This window comes from Dasypus novemcinctus, chromosome 8, assembly GCF_030445035.2.
Source record: "Dasypus novemcinctus isolate mDasNov1 chromosome 8, mDasNov1.1.hap2, whole genome shotgun sequence".
Taxonomy (NCBI): domain Eukaryota; kingdom Metazoa; phylum Chordata; class Mammalia; order Cingulata; family Dasypodidae; genus Dasypus; species Dasypus novemcinctus.
The window spans coordinates 18,164,788-18,175,899 of NC_080680.1; the positions used below are offsets into that span (position 1 = coordinate 18,164,788).

The 11,112-nt window shown below is 41.6% G+C and overlaps 1 pseudogene; it reads right to left on the reverse strand.

Moving 5' to 3' along the window:
- Positions 1 to 7,227: 7,227 nt before the first annotated feature.
- Positions 7,228 to 9,862, reverse strand: LOC131279585 (gamma-adducin pseudogene; annotated as a pseudogene).
- Between the last annotated feature and the right edge of the window lie 1,250 nt (positions 9,863 to 11,112).

Here is an 11,112-nt window from a genome sequence, read left to right on the forward strand (position 1 = left end):
AGTTCATAAATAGATCCACACATCTCTCTCCAACTGATAATTGACGAGACTGTTTAGACAAAACAAGACTGGATATCCATAAACAAAAGGAAGAAAGAGGACCCCTACTTAACACCTTATATAAAAACTAACTCAAAATGGATCAAAGACCTCAGTATAAGTGCCGGGACTGTGAAAGTCCTAGTAGAAAATGTAGGAAAGCATCTTAAAGATCTTTTATAGGCACATGCAAAGCATGAGAAATGAAATAAAATGGACAAATGGTACCACTGAAAATTAAAAATTTCTAATTTCTGTCCTTCAAAGGACTTTGTCAATAGAGCAAAAAGGCAGCCAATGCAATGGGAAAAAATATTTGGAAACCACATCTCCAATAAGGATTTAATATTCAGAATATATAAAGAAATCCTACACTCAACAATTAAAAATACAACCAAATAAAATTGAGCAAAAATTTTTAATGTCTTCCAAATTCATATCTCATACACTCTTCTTGAAAAGTTTCAGGCCTGATTTTTTTTCTGAGATTGATATCTATTGGCAGCAGGGAAATACTGCAACACCTTTTCCTGTTCACTCACTATTGGACCTCCTATAATATTTTTCAATGCTTGACATATAATGCTCTGCAAGCCAAGTTAGAAAATATTACTCACTCACATTCCACAGTTTGTAGCATCTAAATCTTCTCTGTGGGATGGCAAAATAGAGGACCACTGAAAAAATGAAAAAAATAATTTTCTGTAATAAGAATCACCCAGTTATTTCCATGGCAAATGTTGTCTTTATTTCAATATAAACCCTCAGAATACAATGACAAATATCCACTGAAAGGTGTGTGTTTGGATGGCAGCAGAGTTAGGGGAGGATAGAAGGGCATGGGAGTGTGTGGATTTGTAAAACTCAAGGAGAAATCGTGACAGCAAAAACCAACCTCCTCCTACAACAATTTCTTTAGCAGCTGGCCAAACTAGGCAAATATCCAACTTTTTAATCACAATCATTGACCTCATATGTATTGCCAGAGAACAGATGGAAATCTGTCCAAGAAGCCGAAGCTCAATTGTGAGCGAATGCAATTAATATGCCACAGAATCCCTAGCAGCTCAGCACTGCTGCTGGGCTCTTACACATGGTTGGCAGATGGCATCCAGGGAGGAATTTCACACAGTGATGGACATTCAGAGAATTCCCAGTGTGCAGGTTCAGGGCTAGATTTTAGGGATCAGTAATGGAACAAAGCTGTGGTAGGTTCAGAATCTGACTCTTCCATAAAAGTTTTCCACCAATACAAGGAAGCCAGGCAAATGAGACAGTCAGATATGTGAGGACACAATAGCAATTCCTGAAGCCTCCACAGTGTAACTGTGACTATGTCCATCCTTGACTGAGAACAGAAGAGGACAGGAGTGAACCATGCTCCCTTTAAAGAGGACTCACTTACTATCCCAAACATCCTGAGCTGGATTGTGTTACCTCCATTTGCTGGTGAAGACTTGGGGTATACAGGAGTTAGTGACTTGCCCAAAGACATACACAGGTGAATGTTAGAGGCAGGATTTGGTATTCCCTCAATAAATTATCACTGAGTAAACAATGTGGGTGCTGATCGACATAAGAGGGAAAAGCAAGATAGATAACCTTGGGTGAGGAAGTTGCCCCAAGTGGGAGCTACATGGTGTGGTATTTAGGAATATCCTGGGTTTTTGATGCTTGGGGTCCAGTCCTTGCCATACTTTCTAAAAGGGGCATAGCTCCTTAGCCTGGCTTCTCTTTGTTGAGACCCAGCTATGAACTGAGTGAGGGCATCATCTGAGAAAAGAATGGACAAGTATAAAATTCCAATGCACAATAAGTCTTAAAGAGCAGGAAGGTCTTGGAGGCTGCCCACTTGGGAGAAAGAAGGTAGTGATGGAGGGGAAGCTGAGGGGTAGAGCTGTACAAACTAAGGGAGGACAACAAGAGGCAAGAGTCCTGACATGTGTCTCTTTCTATTCCAAGCTCTTTGCAGAGAGCACACATAGGGTCCAGGGCACCTTGGTACAAGGACAGGTTTAGTCACACTTTGCCTCTGCTGCTGGGACACCAGCCCTTTGAATACAGCTTCGTATGTTGAGCTGTGCAAGGGGATATATGCTGGGAGTCATGGCTTGCCTGAAAGCACACAGGTAATGTGGAAGGATTCAGAACATAGAACTTAGACAATGGACCATTGGCTGGTGCAAACCAGGGTGAGAGAAGGTTCTTCTCCATGCAGGGAATCTGAATGTCTGACCACTAGGGCTGGTAAGATGGCGTTGAAAGGTTGGGCATGCATGCCTGAATTTGAAAAGTTAACTAGAGCCTGAAAAGTGAGAACAAGATAATTCAACTGAAGAAGCAGGTGTTTCCTCTCTCCTTGGTCTCAGTTCTTTTTCATGATTATTTCCTCATATGATGCTTAACTGTCGAGGTCAGGTCCAGAATATGTCTGCCCAGTGCCCACCAAAATCCTCCACATCCCCTGGAGGCAAATCCCAGATGCCACAAATCCCATCCCCAGGTCGCACCAGTGCTCCCACCATGGGCCTACACCAGAGCCAAACAGCGGGGATGACTGAACACCTCAGCCTTTCTCCCATTTCCTCCCCAGCTCCCAGCACCCTGCACAGGCAGGGCACCCCAGGGCCTGCCATATAACTCACCCCATGTCTATCCAGTTTGCATTGTTTTGTTTTGTTTTAACAATCAGGTTGATAATACTTTTGTTGAAAAAAAAAAAACTATTTTAGACATGAACATAAATCTCTATATGAATTCACCATAAGAAGTTCAATCATTATTTGGCAATGAGATGGAATAGTGGTCGTGGGATGATCTATACAAACCTAGTTGGAAAAGACTCATTCTTGCACAGAAACACACACTTGGATTTCCTATCCTCCTGTTTGTGCGATACTGAAGATACTGTGCCTAAGATCAATCATAGAAAATTAGTTAATTGTAATATTATCAACTTAAAATCTCTTGCTTTATGCCTTCAGTGTATTTTAAATTTCATTTATTTTGTCATTCATTTCCATAAGATTTGTTATTTTTCTAGGTTTTTTCAAATTCATCTTCTTTTTACAGTGTCTTCTTATTTATCTATTATTTCACTTTATTTTTTATTTTTAAAGAAGCCTTAGATTACATGTGAAGGACAGAGAGAATAATGAAGTGGGCCCTCCAGCTTCAGCCTGTGTGCCTCCATAGCTATTGATTTCACCACCATGTCACATAGGCTCCCACAAAAGAGATGGGGAAATCAAATCCCAGAGAGAAGGAAAGCTTGCCTATGACCACATGGGTAGAGGAGGCAGAGCTGATTTAACCCAGGCTCCCAGGCACTAGATCCCTGTGTGTCCCTCCCCTGTACAAAACATTAGATCCCTGGGTTTCAAGATTCCATGGGTAGGTGGGGCAAGGGGGAGACAAATTCCTAAGTCGTTCACTGTACTGCACTCTCCTGACTTCTGTTTCCAGCATAATTCTTCCTTCTCACTCTCCAGTAGCCATGGCAAAGTGAAGATGTGTGGGCAGAATGGGGCCACGATACCCGACCATCCCCCTCTACAAAAGACCATATATTGCATGGTTCCATTTACATCGAATGTCTGAATAGGGAAACCAGTAAAATAGAAAGCAGATAAATGATTTCCTATGTTGGGCCTGGTTGAGGGTGATGATGGTGGGGAGACTGGGATGAAATACGGTGACTTTTAATAGGTATGGGATTTCTTTTTGGAGTGACATAACTGTACTAAATTTGGTTGTGCTAATGCATGCACAGTTCTGTGAATATGCTAAATCATTCACTTGTATACTGTAAATAGATGAAGAGTAGGATATATGAATAAATAAAGCTGTTCTTTTAAAAATGAACTGAAGCAAATGTGGCAAAATATAAATGTTACCCTTGTAAAGGTGGATATATTGGTTAATATTTTATTTGTCTAAATAAATATTTCATAATATTTCATGAATATGATACTATTCTGTAATAAAATCAATCACCTATTTAATAGTAGACATAAAGCACTGGGTTTCAGGAAAGGATGTCTTATAAATTCTAGACAACTATAATTTACTTCAATTCAGAAGTGCCATTTGTATATTTGGGAGGAATGAGCATTAAGATGGGATATTTCTGGGATACCTTCATGGGTTCTAATGATTCTAGTATGGCCCCAATGTTGTAACATGGTTCACATCATTTTACTGAAATATTTCCCCCCTTCTTTTCTGTTCTTTTGTATTTCAGGGACACATATAACATGTATATATTTGTCCATTCCCTTATTTCACTCAATTCCCTGAGAACCTGTTCCATTTTCCATTCTTTACTCTTTCTGTTCTCCTTTCTTTTCAAGTTCACATGCTCTGTCTACCAAATCATTAATTCTTTCCTCCACCAATTCAAATCTGCTGTTAGATGCCTCTAATGTACTTCTCCCCCATCTATTGTTTGCTCTCTGTGTCCATTCACTTTGCATTCTACTTTCTGTATCTGCTTATCTTCTTAGGTGGCACCAGAAACTGATCCTGGGACCTTCCAGAGTAGGAGGGAAATGTTCCTTCTCTTGCACCACCTCAGCTCCCCATCTGCAGCATCTCTTATTGTCTCTCCTCTCTGTCTCTTTTTGTTGCATCATCTTGCTATGCCAGCTCTCCAATCAGGCCAGCTTGCCACGAGGGCCAGCACTCCTGCACAGGACAGCTCTCCTGTACAGGCCAGCACTCCATGTGGGCCAGCTCTCCACTCAGTCCAGCTCACCATGTGGGTCAGTTTGCCTTACCAGGAGGTTCCAGGAATTGAACCCGGGACCTCCCATATGGTAGACAGGAGCTGAATCACTTGAGCCAAATCTGCCTCCTTCTAATGTACTTTCATCCTTATCCATTGTGACTTTCATTCCCATGAGCTTTTACGTCTCTTTACATTCTTTCTGCTCACACATTTGATGGATGTGTGATGGCTGATTACCTAAAAGTAACTTGTTTCTCTCCTTGTTGCTAGGATACAAAGGAAAAAATTATATGTAAATTAGAAGGTAATGAGGGAAGCAGAATTGGCCCAGTGGTTAGGGCATCCGTCTACCACATGGGAGGTCCGCAGTTCAAACCCCGGGCCTCCTTGACCAGTGTGGAGCTGGCCCATGCGCACATCAGTACTGATGTGCACAAGGAGTGCCCTGCCATGCAGGGGTGTCCCCCATGTAAGGGAGCCCCACACAGAAGGAGTGCATCCCATAAGTAGAGCTGCCCAGAGTGACACAGAGCGCAGCCTGCCCAAGAATGGTGCCGCACACACGGAGAGCTGACATAAGATGATGGAACAAAAAGAGACAGATTCCTGTGCTGCTGACAACAGAAGCGGACAAAGAAGAAGATGTGGCAAATAGACACAGAGAACAGACAACTGGGGTGGGGGGGACGGGGAGACAAATAAATAAATAAATAAATCTTAAAAAAAAAAAAAAAGAAGGTAATGAGCGGCAACCCTCTCTCGATGCCAAAATCTTCTCTTGAGGTGAAGAACATCCTATTGAAGCAATGAAGTATGAAAACCAGCTTCAACTGGTGCAGAAGAAGCCCCTGGCTGTCCTCACTTCAACTTGCCTGATTAACAAAGTGAAATTTCCACCCAAGGGTGGAGTTATCCACCCCTTTTTGTACATTAAATATATGTGCAAACATGATTTCCTAAACATAATAAACATACAACTATACAACTAGCTGTGTATCTTCATCCATATGAATAAAAGTTCATCCATATGCATAACTGAAACAAATGCTAAGTAGGAACTTGGTATTTAAGGAAGAATGAACCTGTAGCATGGGAGTTAGGTCTGTGTTGCTTTAGACCAACCTTGGCTCCTGTCTGCAGACATAATAAAAGTAAGTTCTACCTAACTCTTGGGTTAAAGTTTTTTTTTCTCTACATCTCTTGTTATCTCCAAAGGCCTGGCTTTGAGGGCTAACAGTGTCTTCTCAATATCCATTATCTCTTTATCTATTATGTTTCTTCCTGGAATTGATTTAGGAGCTTTGTGTGAACATCATTGCTTGTTTTTTTTTTTTTAATTTATTTCTCTTTCCTCCCCTCCCTCCCCCAGTTGTCTGCTCTGTGTCCATTCGGTGCGTGTTCTTCTCTGACCACTTCTATCCTTATCAGCACCACCAGGTACCTGTGTTTCTTTTTGGTCTTTCATCTTGTTGTGTCAGCTCTCCATGTGTGCGGTGCCATTCTTGGGCAGGCTGCACTTTCTTTCACATTGGGCGGCTTGCCTTACGGGGCGCATTCCTTGTGGTGGGGCTCCCCTATGCGGGGGACATCCCTGCATGGCAGGGCACTCCTTGTGCTCATCAGCACTGTGCATGGGCCCGCTCCACACAGGGCAAGGAGGCCGGGGGTTTGAACCGCGGACCTCCCATGTGAACGGACGCCCTATCCATTGGACCAAGTCTGCTTCTCGCTTAATTGTCTTAAATCCTGTGTCTCATGATTCTTGGATTGTACCTTTGGCTATGCCATATCTTCCTGTTTCTTAGTATGCCTTGTAAATTTTTGCTCATATATAGGCACCTGCTGGTGATTTTACAATATAGTTCTCTCAGTTGCTTGGTGGTTTTGTTACACTCTTTTGATTTTTGGTTCAATTGTTCCTCAAACTTTAAGATTGTCCTGTTGAAGTTATCAAAAGAGATCCAGGGACCCAGCAATAGGGCACTGACTAGACCTATGGGGTATGGAAAGGAACTAGACAACCCTTAACTTCACGTCCCTTTGCCAGCAGATGACACTATTTGGGAAATCATTTCACAGAGAAGAATCCTTCACTCTCCACCACACTGGATTTTCTGAGTCAGTGATTCTAAACTGGGCTATGCGGTTTAATCTCATGAAGAAACAAACACCCTCAGCCCTCCACCACACCCTCCCACTTCTCAGGGATGAATATGACTTTGGCCTCCTCTGGTGGCTCTCAGTCGCATGTTTTGCCAAGGCCTTTTCCCTTGAGAATGAAGTACACGGTGGCATTCCCACTTGTGGGACCAGTAACTTTTAGTTTTCCTTTGGCCTCTTCGCCTCACTGTCTCCATTCTCTCCTAAACGTTGCATATGTCACTCTCCTGGTGTGCAGATCCCCAAAGCAGCTCCATTGGACAATTATTACCCTTTCCTCCCTGTTTTATAAGACAGCATCACCCTGCCTGACTTACTCTGAGGCCATCTTCAAACTTAATTTTGTCAAAATTCCATTTTTTTATGGACACTTTTATTCACACCTCCTCCTCTGAAACCTGTAACTGTGTAACTGAATGCTTTATGCTTCTGAAGATCCAGTAAAATTAGATTGTCTACTCCACCTTCCACTGCTAATGCCCACACCTGCATTTCATAGGCATCTGTGCATTAATATATAGTGAAAAACCTCCTCAACTGTTTCTCTAAGAGCTACCACACCATAATTCTTGAGAACCAACACTTTGCAACTTGGCTCCAGAACTTTCTGCAGTTGAGTTCTCTCCTCTGGTTCATCAAATAACCCTTGAAATTTGTAATAGGTGACTTCTTCGAGGATCAAGGAGTTTGACAAATGGATTGAAGACACGTGTCATGGAGAACACAGCTCCTGTTTCAGGGGTATGGATGTATGTCACACATTTAACATCAGGACTAGTTTGCAGCCCATGGACTCAATTCTGTATATATGGTGAGTTTTCAAAGAACTACTTTCCTGGTCAACCTATTCTCTTATTATATTACTTTCACCAAGTTAGAGGCTGTGGCTTCAGAAAAAGATAAGTATCTAGGAATTATTACAATGAAATCCTGCTCCTTATTCTTTCTGAGATATATTTTTCCAGGTGTGCCCATCCAAAAATGTGAACAAATCCTTATAGGCAGGCAGGTTTACAATGCATAAGTTTTTCTCCCTTCACATATTAGGATTTGTCTTCACCAGGAAGGTAGTGAATAGGTTTGGCCATGACAGGACAGAGGAGAGATGAAGTAAAGCCTAGAAAGGGCTGGCCATGATGCAATCTGCAATCTGTTGTAATGCTCAAAATCCAGTTGGGCTGTGGCCTTTCTCCATCTGTTCTATTTCTTTTTTTTAATTTTTAATTTAATTTTTATTTTATTTTTTCATTAATAAATTGTGTTTTTTTAAAAGGTACATAAACCACAAAAAAAGTTACCTTAAAAAATATAAGAGGTTCCCACATACCCCACTTCCCACTTCCCCACTCCTACCACATCAAAAACCTCTTTCATCATTGTGGCCCATTTACTACATTTGGTGAATACATTTTGGAGCATTGCTGCACCGCATATTATAGTTTACATTGTAGTTTACACTCTCCCCCTGTACATTCAGTGGGTTATAGCAGGATATATAATATCAAGCAACTGTCCCTGCACTATCACTTAGGACAACTCCAAGTCCCGAAAATGCCACCGTATATCACCTCTACTTCCTTCTCCATACCCTCAGCAACTACCTTGGCCACTTTGTCCAGATAATTGCTACAGTTTCTTCCCTTACTAGTCACAGTAGTTCTATAGTAGCATACCAGTAAGTTCACTCTAATCCATATTTTATTCCTCCATCCTGTGGACTCTTGATTGGTGATGTCCTCTCCACCTCTATATCAAAAGGGGGCTTAGATCCCACATGGTTGTTGGATGTGATTCTTCTGCTTGGAGTGGTAGGCACACTCAGTTCCCTGGTGTGGTGGCTGACCATCTTCACCTTCGTGTTAGCTGACCTGTTCATGTCCAACAAACTGGAAAGAAGATGCTGCAACTCTGCTCAGTCTCAGGGCCCAGCTGGCACATGGCCAGTTCAGAGACTGAACTCTCTTGGGTATACACCAAACCCAGCCCCAACCACAGGTTCAGTAAAAGTGACAGAAGAGGCATCTGTACAAAGCTCACATCTGAGTCCAACACCATCACACTGAGGAACACAAATTACCAGGTAGGGCCCACTGACAAGGCAATGAACTTTAGAGCCAACCACCATGATCATAGAACCTGTGTGTCCCCATATCCCTCAGGAGCACCAGTACCTGGAGTTGTGTCTGCTTTGCCTGTCTCTGGGATCCTGCTGGGCCGTGCATAAGCACAACCCCTGTGATGACCTCCTGACTCTTTTTTGAAGTCTCTTAACCATATAAGCTCATTTGTCTTTACCTTTTCCCCCTTTTATTCAAGGTCCCTTTCTAGTTGCATCACCAACTAGTGATAGGTAGTAATCCCTCAGTACCAGGGAGGCTTTTCCCCAGGAGTCATGTCTCTTGCTCAGGGGAAGGTAATACATTTACATGCTGAGTTTGGTTTAGAGAGTGGCCACATTTGAGCAAACAGATGGTCTCAGGAGGTAACTCTTAGGCACACTGCAGCTCTAGGCCTAGTTGAAATTTCAGGCACACAGGCTCATAAGCATAGTCACCAGTATCATGCGCTCATCATTGGACCATCCTTCTTCATATTCTTTGTCGTTGCACTTGGGAGATTCCTGCTTTTCCATTGGGGAATGTGACAGAGTTCCCCTGGCTAGGAACTCAACACTCCCTCAGTTGTCATTTGTAACTGTAAGTACTATGAAAATATGACAATTCAGGTCTTCCCCAAAAGTAGGACTCTGCAGCATCTGAGTAACTCCTTTCATCTACTCCACCATATTGAAATCTCATCATAGATCAGGACACATATTCCTCTCCCTGATATACTCTCAGTCATTTTCATTAATGTGATCAAACACTTCTCATTGTGAATTATCCTGGGAGGAGGAGCAGGAGTGATCACACTTTGACTGCCATCTGAACTCATACTTTAATTCTGTCATTTCCCCTGGTTATCTAAGACCATGGGAGCAGCCAATAGGAAGCCCCCTCAGCCCCACATGCTGCTGTCATCCCCACTACTGCACATTCCCTTGTTAAGTTCTCACAGCCAACCCTAGCCAAGGTACCTTCTCTTCCTGCTGGAAGGAGGGGGAGACTAAATTTTCTAATGTTAATTTAATCTTAGATTCCTGGCATACACCTAACTTGTTCTTGGTCTATAGTAATATTTTTAGATTAATGAATTTTATTTCCTAATAAAATTGTACTTAGAATTTCTTCTTAAGTGTGTTTGGGAGAGATTGGCCTACAATCCATTTGCTTCATTATCCATTTCAGGTCACCTATTCCATCTGTGCAAAAAAGGCTTCTAGAATTTTGATGGAGATTGCACTGGATTCGTAGATTGTTGTAGGTGGTGTCGACAACTTAACAATATTAAGTCTTCCAATCAGTGAACATGGGAAGTTTTTCCAGTTATGTAGTTCTTCTTTAATATCTTCCAGCAATGTTTTATAGTTTTCAGGGTTCATGTCATTCACTTTAGCTAAATTTATCATATGTACTTTATGGTTTTATTTGCTATTGTAAGTGAACTGATTTCTGGTTTCTAACTCATATTGTTCATTGCTGGTATATAGAAACCCAATGATGTCTAAATGCTTGTCTTTTATTGCTGAACTTGTTTACAAGTTGTGATAACTTTCTAGTGGATTCTTTGGGATTTTTCTATAAATAAAATTATGCCACCAGTGAATAGGATTAACTTTATTTCTTCCTTTTTAATTAGCATATCTTTTATTTCCTTTTTTTTTTTTTCATGATTGCTTTGGCTAAAATTTCCAGTAAAATATTGAATAGCACTGGTGAAAGTGGGCATCTTTGACTTGGTTTTAAATTAGGGAGAAAGCATTCAGTCCTTGCGAACATTTTGAACTCTCCATCATTTCTGAATGCCAGCTTTGCTGGATAGGGAATTCTTGCCTGAAATGTTTTCTTTTAGAACCTTGATTATGTCATACCGTTGCCTTCTTGTCTCCATGGTTTCAGGTGAAAAATCAGCACTTAATCGTATTGAGCTTCCCTTTTATATGATGGTTCTCTTTTCTCTTGCTGCTTTCAGTATTCTCTCTTTGTCTTGAGCATTCGACAATTTGACAAGTATATGTGTTGGAGTAGACCTGTTAGAACTGATAGTGTTTGAGGTGCACTGTGCTTCTTGGACATGCATGCCCA